Genomic DNA, 23,697 nt, shown 5'->3' with positions numbered 1-23,697 from the left:
TCCAGACGGCAGGCAGCCGGGATCTGTCCAGCTCCGGGGCCTCTGTGGACCGGGGCACGGTCGCAGCACAGATGGATCAGGGGGATGACTGCGTGCCCCAGCCCCACCCCGGAGGACACGGGCCAAGCTGAGGCCAATGCAGTGGGGTCACTCTGGAGACCCGCGGGGAGCCGTCTCCAGTTCCTACACCCCCACCCGAAACCCCAAAGGTTTTCTCAAAAGTCTTGAACTTGCCAGTTGGGTCTCAACACACCTTCTGGTCCCTCCCCAGTGAATGAGCACCGGGCCAACCTCTTCATTCCTCCACCTCCCTCCCTGAAGAAGTTCGGGCCGGGGTCGGGGAGAGCCGCCCGGCGGCCCCCAGGGACAGAGCTCTGTGGGGTACCCAGGCCCTGAGTGCCTGCTCCCTGATGCGAGCCCAAGATCTGCCCCGGGAAGGATGCCCCACGCATCTCTCATGGGCACCCACTCTGTCAGTTTCCAGAAATACTAAGACTAGGGCGCCGGGGTGGCTCAGTCGGTTAAGCGTCCGCCTCTTGGTTTCGGCTCAGGTCGTGATCTCACAGTTCGTGAGTTCAAGCCCCGTGTCGGGCTCCGTGCTGACAGTGCAGAGCCTGCTTGGGATTCTCTCTCTCTCCTTCTCTCTTTCTTCTCTGCCCCTCCCCTGCTCTTACAAACACACACAAACACACACACTCTCTCTCTCTCTCTCTCTCTCTCTTTCTCTCTCTCTCAAAATAAATAAATAAACATTAAAAAAAGAAGAACAAGAAATACTAAGACTGCCCTCAGCAGTTCACAGCCTCAAGAGGGGAGGGAGCTGGACGCAGACACAAACGAGTGCAGAAATGAGGACACTGCCACTCATGCAGGACCCAAGACCCGTAAGAGATGAGAGGGGGGAAGATGTGTTTCCACACGACTCACACTAGGAAAGCCTGGCTCTCCTTATCCCCGCCTTAATTTTATTAAAAATTTTTTTAATGTTTATTTATTTTTGAGAGAGAGAAAAAGAGAGAGAGACAGAGCATGGGCAGAGAGAGAGGGAGACACAGAACTCGAAGCAGGCTGCAGGCTCTGAGTGGTCAGCATGCAGGGCTGGAACCCACAAACCATGAGATCATGACCTGAGCCAAAGTCGGATGCTTAACCGACTGAGCCACCTGGGCACCCCACTTTAATTTTTTTTTAACTCAAGTAATACATCCATACATTGTTTTGCAAAAAAAAAAAAAAAAAAAAAAAAAATCAAACCGTACAGAAACATGCGTGGTATACAGGAAAAGTAACTTTTCTCCCACCCTAAATAACATAGTCATCCAGACCTTCCTCTAAGTAAGCATTTTCTTAAAAGGGGAAATAAAAAAACTTACCATGTGCTCATAATATTTTTTTTTATTTTAGACAGAGAGAGAGTGTGAGCAGGGAGAGCGGCAGAGGGGGGGGGAGAGAGAGAGAGAGAGAGAGAGAGAGAGAGAGAGAGAGAGAGAATCCCAAGCAGGTTCCGCACTGTCAGCACAGAGCCTGACATGGGACTTGAACTCACAAACCATGAGATCATAAGCTGAGCTGAAGTCAAGAGTCGGATGTTTAACCGACTAAGCCACCCAGGCGCCTTCATACTATTTTAAATCCTGCTTTTGTCCTCCTAATTCTTTGCAAGTCAATGAATAATACACAACACCTTAACAGCTGAATTATACATATTTCGCTTTATGGCTATATCAGAGCTTACTTTCCCAATCTATCGTTGGAGACATTTTTTGTTCCTCACTGAAAGCTGTATGGATTTCGATCCTGCGATTAACTCTTTACGTTTCTTGTAATCTTTCTCTATATGCCATCTTACCCTGCCTTTTAATGTCAGTCTATCCTCTACCGAGGAATGTTGGCTTAGGTTACACAGAGAACGCGTCTGCTCGCAATTTGAGGCTGCCGATGTCCGGACATTCGCGCCTGGATTTTTGTGGTCTAGTCATTTTCAGAGGTGGGAACTTTCAGATACAGTTGACTCTCATTATTCAGGATGGTTGTATTCTTTTTTTCAAATTTTATTTTAATTCCAGTGTAGTTAGCTTAAAATGCCATGTCCGTGTGGGTACAGTCTATAAAGTTGCTGGAAAGACTCAGCTGGCAAATACTGAACCATTGCTCCTAAGAGAAACACAGGATCAGGTTCCCGTGAGCCTGTGCTCACAGCCTTTTCACAAACCCTTTAATATGAACCTTGTTTCGTGCATGTTTCTGTTTAAAGACACCTTATTTAGTATATATATTGTTGATTGGTTAGCAGTGAACCCATGGCCATCATCACAGGAACTTGTGCTCATCTAAACACGCATATTTTCTAAATCACCAACCAAAAGCACAAAAATTCAAAAAATGTGGCACCAAGTAGACTGCCAAAAGGACACTTGTTTACAGAATGAGAGCTGCCACAGGAGGTCGAGAGTCACTTTGTTCGACCTCCGCTGGGATGTGCACGTAAGGTGACTCACATTCTTCACTGTTGTGCTCATGCCATGGGGACCTGGAAAAGGCCATGAAACTGTTGTTCTTGGGGCCACAGATAAATTTCAGTGAGTAGGTAGATTTGCACATACAGAGACCACAAAGAATGAGGCGTGACGATTCTATTCTTTTTCCTTGACTCTGCTCTGCATTTTTTATGGGTCCTGCTTGTTTCCCCTTTACTTATCTTCAAAAGGGCAAGACCCACACAACATTAGTATCTGTTAAGGGTCACAGGAGCCCACCCTTGGTCCTGTCCTGACCTGCTTTTGCTGGGGGACAGTCGCTTGCTCAGCTGAACAGTGGAGCGACAGATTGACGGCCACTTCCAAGGTTCTACCTGGCTTATACCTGCTCACCCAAGGAGACGCCTTCCTTTTTATCCGTTTCCTGTTTTCTGGGACTCTGAATAAATAGAAAAACGTGATAAATTACAATGCCCAACATGTACGGCCCCTCCTCTCTTGGGGAATAACACCTCTTAGAATATACTGCTTTCGCAGAATGTACTTTTCCTCCTCTACTTGGTACCCCCCTCATACACACACACACACACACACACACACACACACACACACACACACACACACCCTGCTTTTAGCATAGCTATTCTCTGGGATTTGTGGAGTTTGCTGAATGTAGTGGATCAAATAGCCCCAAAAGATATGTCTATGTCTCAATCCCTGGTGTCTATAAATGTGACCTTATTTAGAAACAGGGTCTTTGCAGATGTAATTAAGGTAAGGATCTTGATACGAGGTTTTTCCTGGATTTAGGGTGGGCCCTAAACCCAACAGTGGGTGTCCTCCTGAAGAAGGGAAAGATAGAAGAAACAGAGTCACACAGAAGGGAAGGCCATGTCAAGACAGAGGTGGAAACCACCATGATGTGCGTACAAGTCAAGGAAGGACAGGCGTCCCCAGCAGCCACCATCACTTAGGAGCGAGGCAGGGACAGATTGTCCCTTGGAGCCTCCAGGGTGGAACAATCCTGCAAACGCCTTGATTTCAGGCTTCTGGATTCCTGAACTGTGACAAAACACATTTCTGTTGTTTTGAGCCATCTGACTGGGGCTATTTTGTTACAGCAGCTGCAGGGAACTCATATACATGGAGAGACACAGACGCAGGAGGTGGGAAGATGGGAAAGGAATTCTGCTCTTTCCATCTCAAAGGGCAACACCTGAAGGGATTTTGGGTTTTCGCACTGATACAGACACTGAGGTTCTGTGTCGGGGTGAGGGGTGGGCATCCAGTGGGGAAGCATTGTTTTGCCCTCACTCAAATAGTTCATGAAGCAAAACCAGGTCAGAGGATACAAAAAACAAAACAAAACAAAAAAAACAGAATGGAAGAACAACAATAGACTGGGTAAAAAGAATGGCACCACATATAACACAGGATTGGCATCTAGAATATATAAAGAACTCCAACAAATAAATAAGAAAAAGACAACCCAATAGAACACACACACACACACACACACACACACACACAATAGCTATGAATATGCACACTACAGAAAAGGGAATGTGGACAGCCAATAAGCACGAAAAGGAGCTCAACCTCACTAATCATCAGGCATATGCAAATTAAAGCAATGTGTATGCAAATTAAAACCAAAACATATGCAAATTAAAACAATGCATATGCAAATGCAGGCTTAAACAATACACCCATCAGACTGGCAAGAAATATACAAGTGTGATAATATCAAGTCTTAGCTAAAGCAGAGGGAAATGAAAACTTCCAGGCAGAACTGGGGGGATTGGGGCAATCATCTTGGGCAGCAATCTGACAGTATCTGATAGTGTTGGAGATAGCCAAACAGTTACAGTTTTTGATGTCTATGATAGAGAAATCGCACACATGACCCCAGGAAGGACAAACTGATCTGTCTGCTGCAGCAATGTCCATAATAAGAAAAAGCTGGGGGGAAAGAGTGGATGGCCATCAGTAGGAAATGGATCAATGAATTGTAGCTTGTTTATGAGATGGTATGTGGTAAAAGCCTTAAAATGAAGGAAGTACACAACTCAAAAACACAGCAAATCACAGGGGTGCCTGGGTGGCTCAGTCTGACTTTGGTTCAGGTCACGATCTCACGGTTTGTGGGTTTGAGCCCCAGGTCAGGCTCTGTGCTGACAGCTCAGAGCCTGGAGCCTGCTTCGGATTCTGTCTCCCTCTCTCTGCCCCACCCCCTGCTTGCTCTCTCTCTCTCTGTCTCTCAAAAATAAATAAACATTAAAAAAAATTCAAAACACAGCAAATTACAAAATGATCCACCTGGTACAAAAGAATTCAGATAAACTCTAAACTCATTAGCTCAAAAAAAAACCACTCTATATTGTGCATAGATACACATATGCAGTAAACGTTGCAAAAAAATATAGAAAGAGAAGTTGTATGATTGGTCCCTGGGAAGAAGGGAGTTTAATGGAATTAAATGGGAGAACAAGGTACTATATCAACAGTGTTCTCCTACTCAACACAAGTCACGAAGACATGGAAGAGAAAACGTGAAAGCCCGTAACTATCATACGAAGGAGAATAGCTTCCTGGAGAGTGAGAGAGAAAGTGCTCCCAGAATGCAGAGGACACAGACTTCCACCTTGGGACAGCTTCTGGAGGAGGTGGCCCCTGAGCCTTGAAAGACAGAGAGGTGGAATTTGGAGATGGGTCTGAGAACCTCTTCCACAGCTCCCTAGGCCAGCTCTCTCAACACTCTGGGCAGGTCTCGTTTGCCGTGTTTACCGAATAATGTCTTAAGTTCTCGAGTTTCAATATAAAAAGTGAAATATAGTAAAACCTTGGGTTGCGAGTAACTTGTCCGGCGAGTATTCCACAAGACGAGCAAGCATGGCTAATAAATTTTAACTCGATAAATGAGCCATGTCTTGCAATACGAGGAGTACATGACCCTGAATGTCACATGATCACAACTGAGCCAATGGTTCTTCTCTCTCTCTCTCTCTCTCTCTCTCTCCCCCTGGGATTGTGGGTGATCATCTCCCATGTTCGGATGCTCCGTCTCAGGCCAAGGTGTTTGGCAGAAATCAGTGATTTTTCGGAATGTTGGAAGGTGCCCACAACAGGCATTAGTGTATTTTTTGTCACTTCCAAGCATCTCTGGACAGTCCTTTGCTTTTCCATCCAAGAGCGAGCCTAGGAATGTTGTGCTCCATTCTAGGTCAGGCTGCCTGCAGATACAGACCCTTTCCTCTGCTGCCTTATGGCCAATTACACTAAATACAGTATAAGAGTTTATTAATACCATACTGTAGTCAACTTCCGTTAGTGATAGTGAAAGTCGTCCTACGCAGTAACCCTCCTCTCTTGTCTCCCTCACACCAGCCACGAAAGTTTTCAAAGGTAAGTGCAGGTGAATTTTTCTTGATATTTTGTATTTTCTTTATTACCTTATACCATATAACAGTACTATAATCATTTTTATATGAATGTTTTTGGGTTATAGAATGAATCATCTGAGTTTCCATTATTTCTTAGGGGGAAATTCACCATGAAACACAAGTGCTCTGGATGACAAGCATGTTTCCGGAACGAATTATGCTATGCAGAACCAAGGTTTGACTGCATCTACCTTTCAAGGCAAAACTACCATCTCGAGATGGTGCCGTGTGGCGGTGGCCTGTCTGATCAGCGTCCAGGGGCTGGAGGGCAAGAAACCCCTCTCAGGCTCCCTTGCAGCTGGGCTCTGTGTACAATTTAGTTCTGCCAGTTAGACTTTTGTGTGAATCAGCAAGGAGAGAGCCAGGGCGAGAGCATCCTTTCACAGGGCGGGCTGTGCCAGGAAGGTGTGGTCCTGGAGCTGGCAGAAGGGCTCCACTGGTGGTGCACCCGGGGGGGGAGGGGGTCGGGGGGGGTGGGAGGGTTGGGGACTTTGCTCCCGTGAGTCCGCACACAGTCTTCCCTTCAGCCCTCCTGGCAAGTCTGAGAGTCACCAAACTCTTTAACAAATCCCCTTCTGCTTGAGGTCATAGATTCTGTTATTTGCAGCTAAGGACCGTGACCCATGCAAGTTCACTGAACGTTTCTTTCTCAAGCCTCTGGTCCTTGATTACATTTTTCTCGTGGGCCCACAGCCCCTGAGCTAAGGTCTCTCACCACTGTGATCAAACCACGTTTGCGAGATACGTGAACTTGGCGAATGAGGGAGTTTCAAGCCTTTGTGACACGCAGCGGAAAGAAAATTCAGAGGAGACATCCAACATGTTAACACGAGACCGGGGTCTGGCAGACTTTCTTGCCGTGAAGGACCAGACAGTAGATATTTTTGGCTCTGCCGGCCACGCGGTTTCTGTCACAATGACGCAACTCAGGCGTCGCCGTGTGAAAGCAGCCATGGACAGCATGTAAACAAGTGCGTGTGGCTATTTTCCAGTATAACTTTATTGACTAAAAGAGGGGCTGGCTGGATTTTGCCCATCGACCATAGTTTGCCGACCACCCCCACCATAGGCTAAACATTCGTTAAACCAATCACCAAAGCGACCCCGATCTGTGCAGAAGTTGGGACAAGTCACACCCCAGGCATCTATGTCCCTGTCCCCACTGAACGAGCCATAAACATGATCTCATGTCTCCATGTTCGTACAGGGTCCTCTGCCCCACCTCCATCTTCCTCTTTCCCTTAAAATCTATGATCTGGAAACAGTCATAACTAGGAAGATAGCATACATGTGTCCTTCCCAATTATTTTTGTAACACTGTAAGTCATTTATTTATTTTTGAGAGAGAGAGAGACAGCGTGTGAGTAGGGGAGGGGCAGAGAGGAAGGGAGACACAGAATCCGAAGCGGGCTCCAGGCTCCGAGCCATCAGCACAGAGCCCGATGCGGGGCTCAAACTCACAAACTGAGAGATCATGACCCGAGCCGACTCGGACGCTTGACCAACTGAGCCACCCAGGCACCCCTCCACTTTGGTCTTCAATTAAAACACAATTACAATGCAAATGGAAATCAAAAGTAATACAGACATTAGTGTTTATAAGATGCTTTGGCTCCCTTTAACACATGATCATAATAACTAAGCAAATTTTGACACTTACAGAACTCCTGCCCCACAGTTGTGGAACTCAGGGACCGTCACAAGTGCACTACAGTTCTGCCTGGCCTCCGGAGCGTAAGAAAGTGTGGTGTTCCAGTCACATGTGCCTCGGCCCAAATCCCATCTCTTCTGTTACCAAGATGAATGACCGTGAGCGCATTATTCTCCTTCTAAGCCTCGGTTTCCTCAGTTCTAAGTGAGACTGGTACTGGGTAGATGTGACAAGCCCAGGGCAGGGATCCCAGGGAGCCCTTGATAAAGGGTCAGCCCTATGATGATGGTAGCAACGATGACAGAAAAACATGGTTTTAGGGGAGCCTGTGGGGGGGGGGGGGCTCAGTCGGTTGAGCGTCTGACTTCAGCTCAGGTCAGGATCTCGAAGTTCATGGATTCGAGCCCCACGTCGGGCTCTGTGCTGACGGCTCGGAGCCTGGAGCCTGCTTCGGATTCTGTGTCTCCCTCTCTCTCTGCCCCTCCCCTGCTCATGCCCTGTCTCTCTCTCTCCCTCAAAAATAAACATTAAAAAAAAATTTTTTTTTAATTTTTTTTTTAAAGTTTAAAAAGAAAAAGCTTGCTTTGAAATATCCGTGATCAGAGAGCAACCTGGCGATATGAGCCGGGCCCGCAGCATTTGGGGCCCTCAGCTCTGGGTGTTAACTCTTGGGCCTCCATCCGACCTCACAGCTCTACCCGCCCTCCGTGACAACAGCTCGCGCAAAACTTCGGTCCCCGAGACACGAAACGCAAATGGACTCGCCCAGGCACAAACTCTCAGTCCCAAGAGTTAGGTGTGGCTGCCCCATCTCACCTACACAGTGGGCAGGGAGCCCCCCCCCCCCCCCCCGGGCAGTTAACCCTCTGGGGCCACAGACACCCACTTCACCCTCTGGGCCAGGATGCGTGGCCCGGTTCGCACTTTCCAAACTTCAAGGTGCATGTGAACCGTGGGGGATCTTGTTGAAATGCCAGCTGGCCGTGACTCGGGGGTGTGAGGCGGGGCCCAGTAACGTGCATCGCCCACAAGTTCCCGTGTGATGCCCAGACATCCTGAGAGCACGCTTTGGGGACCGCTGGCCTAGAAGATTCCCGGTTTCCCACAGCCCCAGCCTAGCACACTTCGATCCGAACACTAGGGCGTGTCTGCTCACCATCCATCGCCTTCTTTTTCCTTCCCTTCCACCCACTCCTCTCTGTCTTTGGGCCGCCTCCTTTTCTGCCCCAGGCCCTGGGTTCTGGGGGTGAGGAGGAATCTCATAGTTGCTAAAGAGCCAGAGATAGGTTGCCTGTTCTCCATCAACAGCACAAAGAGGCACCTGAGTGGCTCAGTCGAGGCTAAAGGGTGAGACTCCTGGTTTCGGCTCAGATCATGATCTCACGACTTGTGAGTTCCAGCCCCGCATCGGGCTCTGTGCTGACCGCGTGGAGCCTGCTTGGGATTCTCTCTTGCTTCCCCTCTCTCTCTGCCCCTCCCCTTGCTCACTCTCTCTTTCTCTCTCTCTCAAGATAAATAAATATTTAAAAAAAAAAAAAGGGCACAAAGACACAGAGTGCGTGCACAGATCGCAGGGAATTCAAGACAACCTTTTAGGGGCAAATTCCTCTTCTCTCTAGCGTGGAGCCCTCACCCCCACCCCACTCTCCACGCAGATGCCAGGATTAATATCACAAGTACTGAAGAACTCCCACGTCTCCACACATTTATAACAAAACTGTCTCAGCAGGAAAAATTATTCTGGATTAATGCCTCCTACATTCACCTGCCAGCTGGGGAGCATTCTTTTCTGAGCCCCCCAAAATGTGCCTAAGGCGTTCTGGGGCCACCATGCAAACACGCCAGGCTCCAGATACCTCCAGAAAAGGCCCCGATCGGCAGCTGGCTGCCGGGGAGGACGGGCCTGGGGTGGGGCGGGAAGAGCCCAGACCCAAGACTGGGCAGAGGAAGTGGCCCCAGCTGACCGGCCGGGGCTGGCCCTGAAGTCCAGGTGTCAGAAGGCGGCTTTTCTGGGAACCGTGTCCCTGCTGGTAAGAGTGTTAACAACATGCCTTCCCGTCCCAAAGCGGACATTCAAAACCAAACACCTGACCACACAGCTGCCCAGGGTTCTGGCACATTCAGGAAGCATGAATTCTGCCCCCACAGGCCCTGAGGACAGGTCAGTAGGGCTGCTATTCCCAGAGGGCACCCCCCTCCCGCCGACCCTGCCCCCTTGGAGGCTCTCACTGCCACCTGGCCGGTGGTGTTCAGGCATTTGCCTCTGACTTTGCATGTCCTGTGGGCAGCAGGCCCTGCCTGGCACGCGGGCCCGCGGTTCCAACTACCCAGAAGAAAGCCCGCAGAGGAAATCCCGCCAGTGCTCAGGCCAAGTCGCCCGTCTGAAGTCTCCCGTCCCCAGGACCGGACAGAGGTCCTGCTGCTCCAAGTTCACACGAAGGCCAGGCCGGGTGCTGCGGGGCGAGAGAAGCTTCTTTCCAGCCAGCACGCCTGCCCTCCACCGAGCCGGTTTCTACACGTCGGCCCGCGGGCCCGCTGGCTCTGACCTTAGTGCCGCCTCCCAGGTCTGTGGGCCACTCTCCGCCCTTCAGAACCTCCCTCCAGAGCCCCCTCTGCGCTCTGGGCTCGGCCGCAGCACCCCCTGCCCGGGGTTCACCCCCGTCGGGAGACGGGGCAGAGCCGGCTTCGTGCCGTCCAGCCTTACGTGCATCTAGTTTTTTTTTTTTATTGTCGTAAAACATATATGACGTAAAACCCACCGCCCTGCCGGCTTTTTTTTTTTTTAATTGTCGTAAAACATATATAGCGTAAAACCCACCGCCCTGCCGGCTTTTTTTTTTTTTATTGTCGTAAAACATATATGACGTAAAACCCACCGCCCTGCCGGCTTTTTTTTTTTTTATTGTCGTAAAACATATATGACGTAAAACCCACCGCCCTGCCGGCTTTTTTTTTTTTTATTGTCGTAAAACATATATGACGTAAAACCCACCGCCCTGCCGGCTTTTTTTTTTTTTTTATTGTCGTAAAACATACATGACGTAAAACCCACGGCCCTGCCGGCTTTCAGGGCACTGCTCGGTGGCATTGAGTTACCTTCACCCGTCGTCAGTCGTCACCACCGTCCGTCTCAACAAGTTCTTCATCTTCCCCGACTCAAACTCTGTCCCCACTGACCACCACCTCCCCCTCTCCCCCAGGCCCTGGAGTCCACCATTCTGCTTCCCGTCTCTGTGACCTTGACCGCTCTACGCACGTGCTGTTAGCACAGTCGCACAGTATCTGTCCTCGGGGGTCTGGCTCATTGCCCTCAGCATAACGCCTCCAAGGTGCCAACGTATCGTAGCTGGTGTCAGCACGCCTTTCCTTTTTAAGGCCGAATCGTGCATATCCCATTATGTTGTGTTTATCCATCCACCCATCAACGGACGGTTCAAGACCCTGCCTCCAACTCTTTTGGGGTGCGTACCCCACCGATTACTTTCTTAGAAAAAAATTTTAATGTTTAATTTTGAGAGAGAGCGAAAGGGGCAGAGCGCGAGCAGGGAAGGGGCAGAGAGAGAGGGAGACACGGAATCCGAAGCAGGCTCCGGGCTCCGAGCTGTCAGCACAGAGCCCGAGGCGGGGTTCGAACCCATGAACCGTGAGATCATGACCTGAGCCGAAGTTGGAGCCACCTAGGCACTCCCCCCACCGCCACCAAGTACTTTTCAACTTCTTAACATAGAATATTGGCCCGAGGGGCACCTGGGTGGCTCAGTCGGTTGAGCATCCGACTTCAGCTCACGGATCGTGGGTTCGAGCCCCGCGTCGGGCTCTGTGCTGACAGCTCGGAGCCTGGAGCCTGCTTCCGATTCTGTGTCTCCCTCTCTCTCTGCCCCTCCCCTCTCTCAAACACAAATAGACGTTTAAAAAAAAAAAAAAAAAAAAAAAAAGGATTTATAACACAAAATGCTTGTACCAGTTTATACTCCTGCCTGCAGGGTATCTGACCAAAACCTCATATTCTCTTTTTCATTGCAGCCGTCCTAGTGGCTGTGCAGTGGTCGTGCCCTGGGCCCTTCATTTGCATTTCCCGGAGGACCAATGAAGGTATTATTTCCTCTCTAGTCTTAGCGACAGGTCGCAAGCCCCCAAGAAGAAGGCGCAGCAGGGATCTCAGTGTCTTTCTGGGCTGGATCTTCAGCCTCCCATGCAGCCGCACAGGATGAAATCCAAGGCCGAGCTGTGTTACACGAGACGAGGCTAAGCCTTCTGCTCACCTGGCCAGGCTGTTGGGGTGGCCCCGGGCAGCATCAGGTGTGGCCAGCCCGCCGCCCCTCAGTACCTCTTTGCCCATAACGGTGTCCCAAGGGCCAGGCCTAAAGGCTAAAGCCAAGAGTGCTCGGATGTCACTGGGCCGCACTGGCTCATGTCAACAAACACAAGCGTGCAACTCGTAGAACAAGTTCCTCTCTGGAGCACACACACCGCAAATAACGGAGCATTCCGCAACGGGAAAAGGACGGAAAGTCACCCGGGTCTGGTCTTAAGGGTCAGGCCAACCAACTCCCTGAGCCAGACCTGATCCCTTGGTCCTCCCAAATTCAACACAGTTCCATCTAGCGGGCATTTCCGGAGGTCTCTACTAGGAGCCACACATTGGGCTGATGATGCTAGGGTCACAGACGTGGAAGATGGTCCTCGCCTCCGGCGAGCTTTACGGTCTCCAGGAACATACCTGATATGAGAGCAGGATCCGATAAAAGTAGTAAGGTATGGACATAGCACAGGCAGGACATCAAGACTATAAGGGAGAGAAAATGTCTGGTTACAGGGAACCAATGGGGGTAGGGAGGCAGGGGGTTTCAACAGCCTCTGAACAACAAATGGGGCATCTCAACCCCTGGAAACTAGCAAAGAAGGCCCTCCAGATGGGGAACAGCACACGCTTAAAGACACGGGGAAGTCGAGGTTGGTAGAGAAAGTTTCAGAACTCTCGAAGAATTGGATGTTAGTGGTGATTATTTCTAGGTAGAAGAGGGGTTACTCGGTTACTTTTTCTTCTTCATGTTTTTTTGCTCTGTTGTGTAATTTTTTTATTTTTATTTTTATTTTGAGTCAGAGAGAAAGAGAGAGAGAGCAGGGGAGGGGCAGAAGAATCCCAAGCAGGCTCCACACTGTCAGCACGGAGCCCAATGTGGGGCTTGAACCCACAAACTGTGAGATCACGACCTGAGCCAAAATCAAGAGTCAGACCCTCAACCGACCGAGCTGCCCAGGTGCCCCGTTTCATTTTTTTTTTTTTAATAACACTGATTAAAATTCAGGAAAGAAACAATTCAACTTTAAAAAATATGATACGCATGGGGCACCTGGCCTACTTCAGTCGGTAGAGCGGGCGACTCTTGATCCTGGGGTCATGAGTTCGAGCCCCACACCGGGCGTAGAGACTGCTTAAAAGTAGATATATGGTATATGATAATTATTCTCCTGGTACATAGGCAAAGATTTTTTTTTAATAATAACTATTGGGCAAGAGTTTAAGGCATTCTCCTATGTTTCTGGTGGAAACAGGATTGCTTTAATCTTTTTGGAGAGCAAATTTAAATTTTTTTTTTTAACGTTTATTTATTTTTGAGACAGAGAGAGACAGAGCATGAACGGAGGAGGGTCAGAGAGAGAGGGATACACAGAATCTGAAACAGGCTCCAGGTTCTGAGCTGTCAGCACAGAGCCCGACGCGGGGCTCGAACTCACGGACCGTGAGATCATGACCTGAGCTGAAGTCGGACGCTTAACCGACTGAGCCACCCAGGCGCCCCGCAAATTTAAATTTAAAGCTTATCCTTTGACCTGAGAATTTCACCTCTAGGAATCTATTATACGGAAAGTCTGAATTTACACAAATATACATCTAGGACATTCGTCGTAGAATTTTTTTAAGGGGAAGGAAGGAGGGACGGAGGGAGGAAAGGAAGGAAGAAACAGAGAAACCAAAACAGCCTAAGTTTCTAACAATAGCAACTTGGTCTTAAATAAATGATTCTAGGGGCGCCTGGGTGGCGCAGTCGGTTAAGCATCCGACTTCAGCCAGGTCACGATCTCTCGGTCCGTGAGTTCGAGCCCCGCGTCGGGCTCTGGGCTGATGGCTCAGAGCCTGGAGCCTGCTTCGGATTCTGTGTCTCCCTCTCTCTCTGCCCCTCCCCCGTTCATGCTCTGTCTCTCTCTGTCCCAAAAATAAATAATAAAAAAAAAAACGTTGAAAAAAAATAATAAATGATTCTATACTCGTAAAGTAAGACTGTATGCGACTACTGAAATGATGTTACAGGATATTTAATAACGTGGAAAAAAACATTTCGAAGGAGGCGCATAAAAAGCCTAGGTTACAAAACAGTATGTGCAATTCTATTGCACCTAAAGATTCAGGTGCAAAAAAAGGAATAGGAAAAAATACCAGAAGAATGTATGCCAAAAATGTTATTGGTGTTTTCTCTGGATCGTAGGACTTCAGATCGCTCTGTCCTTTGCAGTTTTCCCTATTTCCTTAGGGAAACAGATCTCTCAACTAACGCGCCTGGCTTTCGGAATCAGAAAGAAAACGAACATCAGCCTAAGTTAACACTGAGGGGCAAGCGAGCGAAAAATCGCTCATCCCACCCGAGCACCCTAAGCTCCCTCATACCCACCAACCCACCAACCTTCCTGGCCCACATCCCAGTTACGGATGGTGGTTGGTCTCTTCCTGCGCTGGGGTGGCTGGAAATGCCCCGCAGCATCCCATGGCCTGCTCCAGCCCAGGTCCCGCAATGACAGCATCGGGCCTCGTGGATGAGGTTCCTGCTTGGTGCTGTGTCTCTGCCAGAGTCTCTCTGCAATGACAGCCCCCCCCCCACCCGGCCCCCACATCCTTGAAGACCTATCGCACAGCAACACCTCCATGTCCCATTGTTTGCGTTTCAGCTCACTGTGATGGCAAGACCACACAGGTGCCCCCCTGACGGCATCGCTGGGGATGCCGCATGGCCAGGTAAGACTCGCCTGGCCCATACGTGATGCTGAGGAAACGAACAGAGAATCAAGGACAGCCCTGGTGGATACAGGTCACATGACCAAGTAGTGTCAACCTCGTCTCCAGGGACAGAGGCAGGAGGGATCATTTATCCGGCAAACTCATTAGTAAACAAGGCCAGGTGACAATAAAGAAATGAGTCAAGGGGCGCCTGGGTGGCTCAGTCGGTTAAGCATCCGACTTCAACTCAGGTCACGATCTCGTGGTCCATGAGTTCGAGCCCCGCATCGGGCTCTGGGCTGATGGCTCCGAGCCTGGAGCCTGCTTCGGATTCTGTGTCTCCCTCTCTCTCTGCCCCTCCCCCATTCATGCTCTGTCTCTCTCTGTCTCAAAAATAAATAAACGTTAAAAAAAATAAAAAAAAAAAAGAAAGGAGTCAAGGTCCCACTTTAGAGCTGCAATAAACAATGTAAAGTCCTTGACTAAACTCCATTCACTTTGCTCAAGGGAATCATCAGACCCTCGTTCAGAACCTGTTTATTCCCAGTTTACATTCAGCATCCAATGGTTCACCTGTTCCCCTTCTCACAGAAATCAGAGTAAGTAGATCAGGAACAGAAAATCAGAAAAGGGGAGCCAAGGCTTATATTTATACAGATGTTCACTGTAGCTGTTTTTGTCATAGCAAAACACTGGGAAAACTTAAGTTTTCGGTACTTATCGGTAACTGTGTGAATAAATTAACCTGCATTCGACCGCATAATGAGAGATTCATAGGTGCTGATTTAAAAAGACTGGGTGGCTCAGTTGGTTAAGCGTCTGACTCTTGATTTCGGCTCAGGTCATGATCTCGCAGTTCACGAGATAGAGCCCCTCGTGGAGCTTAGCCCAGAGCCTGCTTGGGATTCTCTCTCTCTGCTTTTCCCCTCCCCTTAAAATAAATAAATCAATAAAAGACTGTCACAATATAACAAGTGGAAAAAAAAAAACACTTTATCATGTGACAGTGTGTTTCAATTTGTATTAAAAAAATACAAAGATGTATATTTAACACGTGTCCTGGTACAAGCATCAAACCTGTCTGGAAGGATACAAAGTTGCCTTTTTCAGAGTGAATAAATAGTCTGTGTGAGAGAAGACACTTTTTATTACAATGTTTGAATTTTCCGCTTTTTAATTTTTACTTTTGTTGTGCTTGAAAGGTTTTCCATGCTCATGGATTATGACTTCAATTAAAATAACAATTTAAAAAAGAAAAGAGAGGAGAGGGAAGTACTCTTTTGGAAGCAGACTCAGTGACAGCAGAAATAATTGATAACAGACAGCTTGGGAACAAGACAGAAGATACAAGGAAAATTTAAGTAAGTCAATCCTGTGAGAGAGAGAGAGAGAATGAAGGTAAGAGTAAAATAGAATTCTGGGACCTACAAGTCAAATAGATACACAAGACCCTGCATTGATCCCTGGTGATGTTACTGTATGATAGAATAATTTTTAATTATGAACTAACAATTCCTCTGAAAGATCAAAATTAGATTGCACTGAGCACTCTTTAAGCAGAAAAGTTTGAAACACTAGAGATATTCCCTCTTAAGGCAGAACTAAGGTAAGGATGTCTGTTGTCATCCTTGCTATCCTATTGCCTTAAAGTTGTTCTGAAGAGTGTAGCCAACGCAATAAGACAAGAAAAGAGAATGAACAGCAGATATGCTGGAAAGAGACAGAACACTCTATCAAGATGCTATGATCGTCTACAATTAAACCCAGGAAGACAGTCCTACAGTTAAGTGAGCAGGCCTATTCCTAAATAAATGCATGAAAATCGACTTCTTTTATATATGCCAACAGCAAACAATTAGAAAGGATAGTGGAAAATGCCATTCACCTTGGCTGCAAATATCTCAAAATGCCCAAGTATAAACTTAAGAAACCTACACAAGAAAACCACATGAACAACATCCACTGAAGTTTCAGATGAGAAGATCCAATATTATAAAGATTCCAATGCCCTCTACATTCATCTAGAAATGTAATGCAATTTCAATCAGAATCACAGAGGAATTTTTTTTTCCAAGTTGACCAAATCATTCTAAAGTTCATCTGGAAATAAAATGCAAGAGAACAGCCAAGGAATTTTGTAATCATGGGATTCATGCCCTAAAAATAATTAAAATATTAAAACAGTGTGGAACTGGCAACAGAAAATAGATTCATATCATTGGACAGAGAAAAAAAAAAAAAACCTCCAGAAACAGAACCAAAAGTATGTGAGAATTAACACATGGCAAAGGGAGCGTTTTGAACCAGTAGGAAAAGGACAGTCAGGAAGAGGTAAGGTTGGATTCTCTACTTCACAGGAGACATCCGATCATTTTAGAAATGCATTCGAGATTTAAGTGTGAAAAGTGTAGCTACAAATGTGTTAGGATAAACTAAAATGTAGACAAAAATCTATAACATCTTAGAGAATCACGAGTCACTAAGAATGATACCAAATGCAGACGTTTAGAAGAAAACATTTAGAAATGTCTCCACATGAAAACAAAGCTTTTTTTTTCCTTTTCTATTCTTTCTTTCTCTCTTTCTTTCTTTCTTTCTCTTTCTTCGTTCCTTCCTTCCTTCCTTCCTTCCTTCCTTCCTTCCTTTTTAACATCAACAAGCACTAAAAGCAAAACTGAGGAGTAAAGGGCAAACCGGGATAAAATTGTTTGTGGTCGATATGACAAACAATTTACATCTTTGATACACAAAGATTTCTTACAAATTCATTTTTACAAAAATATGAAATCCCCCCAAGGAAAAAATACACCAAAGGTCACGAATAAGCAATTCCCCAAAGAAGGAACACAAACAATTAAAAATAATTTTTTTTTAATGTTTATTCATTTTTGAGAGACAGAGTGTGAGCAGGGGAAGGGCAGAGAGAGAGGGAGACACAGAATCCAAAGCAGGCTCCAGGCTCTGAGCTGTCAGCACAGAGCCCGACGCGGGACTCGAACCCAAGAACTGTGAGATCATGACCTGAGCCGAAGTCGGATGCTCAACCAACGGAGCCACTCAGGTGCCCCAAAACAATTTTTTTTTTTTAAATGACAATATGAAGTTCATCAGTGAGGGGACGGGAAACCACTACTCTTTTGGGCCACTGAGGAAAAGAAGTAAAACTCATCGGACAAGCAATTTGCCAATATGTGTAAAAGATCCAAAAGATTGACAAATGGACATATACCCTCTAACCCACTGACTGTGGTTCTAAAAATCTGTCCCAGAGAAATAAACAAACATGCGCACAGAGGCTTCACTCCAAGGATGTGCCCTGCATGCTGCTGGGAATAGAGGAAAACTGGAAACTAGTGGGAAATGGGCTGGAAGTTGTGGTACATTCATGTACCGAAATGCTAAGCAATCATCAAAATTATGTTGCAGCCCAGGAGTCAAGGTATCATCCAGTTTCAAAAAGCAAGATACAAAATAGTGAATGTGTTCGAATATGAAATCCCTGTTATTAGAAGCAGGATGTATATACACATTCATAAGTGAAACACGGGCACCTGGGTGGCTCGGCTGGTTGAGCGACTGACTCTTGATTTTGACTCAGGTTAGGATCTCACAGTTCGGTTGGTGGCTCCAAGCCCTGCATCAGGCTTGGCACTGACAATGTGGAACATGCTTGGAATTCTCTCTCTCTCCCTCCCTCTCTCTCTGCCTCTTCCACACTCGTGCTCTCTCTTTCTCAAAAAATGAATAAATAGGGGCATCTGGTTGGCTCAGTCGGTTGAGCGTCCGACTTCTGCTCAGGTCATGATCCCACAGTTCGTGAGTTCAAGCCCCGCGTGGGGCTCTGGGCTGACAGCTCACAGCCCAGAGCCTGCTTCCGATTCTGGGTCTCCCTCTCTCTCTCTCTGCCCCTCCCCGACTCGTGCCCTGTCTCTCTCCCTCAAAAATAAATAAACATTAAAAAATATTTCTAAATAAATAAATAAATAAATCTCAAAGAAAATAAGCAAAACACAAGGGCATATACCGAAATTTAAATACATATACACCAAAAGTTTCCCCAGATGATAGAATTAGGGATGATTCGTGTTCTTTCAACTTGCCTGCCTTTTAAAAACGCTCTTTAATGACCATACCTCTGAAATAAGAAAAAGCATTTTTCAAAAGGCACTTGCAAAAGACACCCCCATTCATAGCAGGACTGTTCGCAACGGCCCAAAGGCAGAAGCGACCCGAGTGCCCAGCGACGGATGCGGAAACGCAAGGTGGTCTGTGTGCATCGTGGGATATTATTCAGCCTTAAAAAGGAAGGCAACTCGGACACCTGCTCCAACACGGATGAACCCTGAGAGCGTTCTGCCGAGTGAAAATCAGCCAGACACAGAAGGACAAATGCTGTACAAATACTCCACTTCTACGAGGCTCCTAGAAGAGTCAGATTCGTGGACACAGACAGGAGCACGGTGTTGCAAGGGCCTGGCGGGGAGGGGCACGGGGAGCTGGCACTTGCTGGGGACACAGTTTCAGTCGGGAAGGATGGAAGTTCTAGAGACGGACGGTGACGACGTAGCACAACGATTTAAAACGCATACGTTTGGGGCACCTGGGTGGCTCAGTAGGTTAAGCATCTGACTTCAGCTCAGGTCATGATCTCACAGTCTGTGGGTTCGAGCCCCGCATCAGGCTCTGTGCTGACAGCTCAGAGCCCAGAGCCTGCTTCGGATTCTGTGTCTCCCTCTCTCTCTGCCCCTCCCCTGTCATGCTCTGTCTCTCTCTGTCGCAAAAATAAATAAAAACATTAAAAAAAAAATTTAAAAAAACAAACGCATACGTTTAAACACACAAATTTAAGATGGTAAATTTTACGTTATGTCTGTTGACCACGATTTTTTTAAAAAAGGCTCGATACACAAAATAGTTCGGTTGTTAAAGCTTGGGGTGGGAGCCTCAGTTCTTTAGCAAAGTCGCTTAGAAGAACAGTTCCGTCTCCAATAATGCCAAATAAATTAGGTGTTATTATAGACAGTGAGACATGACCAACACGACACTTCGGAGAACTTTCTCCTCTGCCCGGCACCCAGGAGGCCCCCCCTCGAGCTGGCACCTTTTCAGCCCTTCTTCCTCCGGGCAGCTGTGCCCACCAGGCTCGGGGCCGAGGGGTCCCACGGGGGAATGGTGGGGGCAGCAGGGTCCCCCCTCCCTGGCCGCCCCCCTCCTCCCTCCCCTGCAGCAGCCTCAGAGCGGGGCAGGCGCCCGAGTGGGGCCGACCCTCCGTCAGCCCCGCCAGCCTCCCTGCCCCCTTCTCTTGGCTCCCAGTCCAGAGGAATATTGGACTTTCTTCTGCTTCTCCCCCTCCTCACAAAAAAGGCCGAACGTTCCCCAGGCACTTGGCCTGATTTCTGTGCCGGAGCAGAGATGGCCGGGAAAGGCAGGCAGTGAGAAGTCAGCCCCAGTCAGTTCTCGAGGGCAACTGCCTGGCACGCCTCCCGCTTTGCAAGCCAGCATCGACGTGCCCGTCTTTCTGCTCCTCGGTGGCCAGAGGTATGAAAGGACTTTCTCGCTCAGGGTCGCAGATGGGAGTCCCTAACTGCCAGGGGGCGGGGGGGGGGGGGAATGAGAAAAATCCAGACTGGGGCGCCGGCCCCTGGTTCCCCACCAAAAGACGATCAGTGTCTCAAGCAGCAACCTCTGTTCACAACCCGTGGCCTGTCCCGTGGCCTCGGCCATGTCCCCCCCGTGTCCTCAAATGCCCATCTCCCTGCGGGGCCTCAAAAGGACGGGCAGGCACGTGGGTCTCGGGATTTCCCGGCCCAGAAGAAAGCCGTGTTAATTTTGCTGCTGTGTCCGGATAGCTTTGTTAGTGTTTAAAAAAACAACCCTGGCCACTCTAACAAGTGCTGGCCAGAAACGGCAGGAGGCTGGCGGCAGGAGCCAGGTTAGAGCAGGGAGAGGGGACCCCCCTACCCTCACTCCTTAACCCCAGGAAAAAGATGGTCATGTGCAAGCGGCTACAGCTGTGAACACAAGCCCGGTCTCCAGCCCGGTGATGTTCAGGGGGAGCGGAGGGAGGAGGCCCCAGGGGGGCTGAGGACGGACGCCCAGGCCCAGGGGGGGCCTGTGCCGGCAGGGGGGTGGCGGGGCTGGGGTGCTCGAGGAGGGAAGGGGGCGATTACCACTCAGGGTCTACCAGCAGCGAGAAACCTACCAGGAAGGGGTGCATCTGAGAAAGACTCAGCCAACTTTCATCACAGTGTGTGATCTGCCCGAGAAACGATCATCATCCAGAACGTGGCTCCTGCGTGTGCCTCAAGGTGTGAAAAGGGAAAACTGCAGGGTAACCAAAATAGGTACGCCGATGTAATGACCCCAGCTCCTCCTGCCTGGCTTTTTTCTCAGATGTTCACGACAGAGGAGAACCTGTCCCCCGGCTGGGAGCACCGACTCCCCAAACGTCACCACCGTTCACACGGCCGCCACCCAAGGTCCGGGCGTGGGGCCGCAGAGAGATTCATCAATCAACCCCACCACTTAAATTTTTCAGCCACGTCACGCTTTGCAGGGTGGACAGGCGCACGAGAGGTTTTGGTGACGGTTGGCCACAAGGAACCCGGAGAGAGGCCGTTTCTCTGGATTCGGAGTCGTTCAAACTCTTGGTACTGGAAGGAGAACAGATTTTCAACCCCGAGGTCCCCCGTTTCTGCTCCCGGCCAGCTCGGAAAATAGTTACCGTGACTCAGCCAAGCTGCCAGCCCCGTCTGAAGACCCAAAACCTGCAAGGAAGATAATTGAAGCAGAAAAACCCTCCATCTGGGACGATTGAATGTGTTCCAGGCTTCCGGGTCTGCCCTGAGGTCTCGGGCTTCAAATATGCTCAACCCACCCAGGAGTAGCGCAGCGGCCGACGCGGGGCCGGCCCACCCATCTGTCTGGGGCGCCTACTGAGCCTGGGTCGCTGGGGTTCTAGGAGCTCCAGAGAACTGTACGGGACCTCAGAGGATTCCTGAGGCCAACCCCTTGTTTCTTAACAAGCCCCAGAGAAGGGCAGGGCTGGCCCAACGTCACCCAGGTTGCTGGTGCTAAAGCCAGTCCTGGGACGCAGAACTCCTGACCCCAGCTCAACGGGGATCCCTCCACATCTCGTTGTAGAACAGGTGGCCCAAGACCCCTGAGGCTGGCCTGCAGATAGACCCCCTACCGAGGCACGGCCCCCCCAGCCCAGACCTCAGCTGTTGTTCTTTCCTCCAGCCTCCTGCCTGTTCACCCCCAACACCAGCTTGGTGGAACCGGGGTTCTGGCAGTGGTGTGGCCCCCAGCTCTGGACACGGCGGCCCCGTTCTCCAGGACAGTCACTAAGAGCCGTGCCACGGCCTCAGGGAAGGGAGGGGACAGCAGCAGGGAGCACGGGGCTGGTGGGGCTGGTGGGGCGACACCTGCTTCTGAGCAGACTGTGAGCTCCCTAGGGGGGCAGGACGGCCAAGGGGCAGCGTGCTGAGAAAGGAGAGTGATGGGTGTCCCTGGGGGGAACACCTGAGGGGACCTGGAGGGGACCGCACACGCACCGGGGCATCCTGTCCTTCTTCTTCTGGCCCCGTGCCTCTCAAATGTGGGGGGGTCTACTTCTACTTCAGACTCCCCCCAACTGCTATCTCCCTGCCTCAGTCTCCCCTCTTAGCTCCTGTGTCCACCTGGCAACCACAGTGATCCTTCCACAGCACAACTGAGTTGTGCCTGCCTCTCCTCCACTGCCTTCCTCCTGCTGCCGTCACAGCATCCAAATGCTGGAAACGGCCAACAGGGGCTTATGGGGTGGACTCTGCCCCCCGTCATCTCTCACCCCTCACACACAGGTGCCGACCACGCAGCCTTTTTGGGTCCTCAACTGCCACCACTGGGCCCCGTGCCTATGACCCTCTCTCCCTGAAATGCTCGTGACCCCCACCTGCCTGGCCAACCCCCACCCGTCCTTCTAATGTGGTCCGTAAGACAAGGTTCCAGAGCATACATCAGCAGAAATGTACCTCACTTGGACTCTACCACTAACTACAAGAAGCCACCTGGAAGGCTCCTGCTTACAAAGTGCCCCAACTTGGAAATCCCACATTTGGTAACCCTGAGAGCTGGGGCTGGGGGAGGGGGGGAGAGTGGTCAGAAGAGGTGACAGTTCTCCCCGAGCAGGCACTGCTGTCCTCTCCACTAGGATACAAGCCGTCTGAGAATGGGGACTTCGGTTCAGTTTGCTCCCTGCGGAATCTCCAGCACCGTGAACACACAGTGGGCACTGGAACCCTACTTGTTGATTGGCTGAATGAAAACAGCCATCACGGCAGCTCCCATCTGAGTACCCGACTCTGTGTGGACGGCGGGCAAAGTCCTTTCTCATGTGTCATTGAGGTCGGCAGTTTTGTCGTTTCACTTTCACAGACGAAGGTACTGAGGCTCAGGGGGGTTGAGGCAGGGGCCGGAGGGACTGGAAGCGGTCCTGTGGACCCTGTTCTGTAGATGCAGAAGGAAAGTGAGGCTCTGTAGCAGAGACGCTAACTGTCCCCCTGCCCATCCCACCCCTTCCTCTTAGTCATGGGGTTTTGTGGCCACCCGTCTATAGACCATACCTCCCAGGATGCCTGGCATCTAGGTGTGGCCATATGGCCAAGACTGAGGCACATGGGGTATGACCAGAAACGATAATGTGCACCTCCCATGCCACTTCCTTAAAGAAACTGCTCTCTCTCCACTCTCCTGGCAGGGCTGGAATGAAGACAGGGTGCTGGGGGACCAGCTTTCACCACGACATTGAAGACAACACCCACGGGGCCGGTGGAACAACAAGACAGAGGGCTGGGTCCTGCCCGGGTGACGTCATGGAGAGAGCTGCCCACCTCCCAGCTATTAAGTGAAAGAGAAATAAACATCCACTTTGTCTGAGCCCGTGTGTTCTGAGGCCTCTGTGTTCCAGAAGCCAAACCTACCGCTAACCAGGGGTTCCCTGCCCAAGTCCCACAGCTCATTCCATTTGTCTGTTTCCTTAGCATCCTGGTACAAGGGAGCGGAGCTGCTGGTCTCACGCGTGTTGCTTTAAGTACCAGAAGGAAGTGGTAAAGCTCCAAAATACAAAAACAAAACAAAACAAAAAAACCC

The 23,697-nt window shown here is 49.5% G+C and overlaps 1 protein-coding gene and 1 long non-coding RNA gene across 2 annotated transcripts in view; one reads left to right on the top strand and one right to left on the bottom strand.

The window, feature by feature from the left end:
- The window catches only part of NTN1 (netrin 1), a 170,003-nt gene that overhangs the window by 99,936 nt on the left and 46,370 nt on the right, over positions 1-23,697 (bottom strand). The window lies entirely within an intron of this gene.
- On the top strand, positions 22,337-23,484 carry LOC122233524. The gene is made up of 3 exons (XR_006211099.1): positions 22,337-22,666; positions 22,760-22,989; positions 23,306-23,484. It is a non-coding gene; the product is annotated as an uncharacterized LOC122233524 (long non-coding RNA).

The sequence above is a fragment of the Panthera tigris genome, chromosome E1 (genome assembly GCF_018350195.1).
Source record: "Panthera tigris isolate Pti1 chromosome E1, P.tigris_Pti1_mat1.1, whole genome shotgun sequence".
Taxonomy (NCBI): Eukaryota; Metazoa; Chordata; class Mammalia; order Carnivora; family Felidae; genus Panthera; species Panthera tigris.
This window is presented reverse-complemented; position numbering and strand designations above follow the sequence as displayed.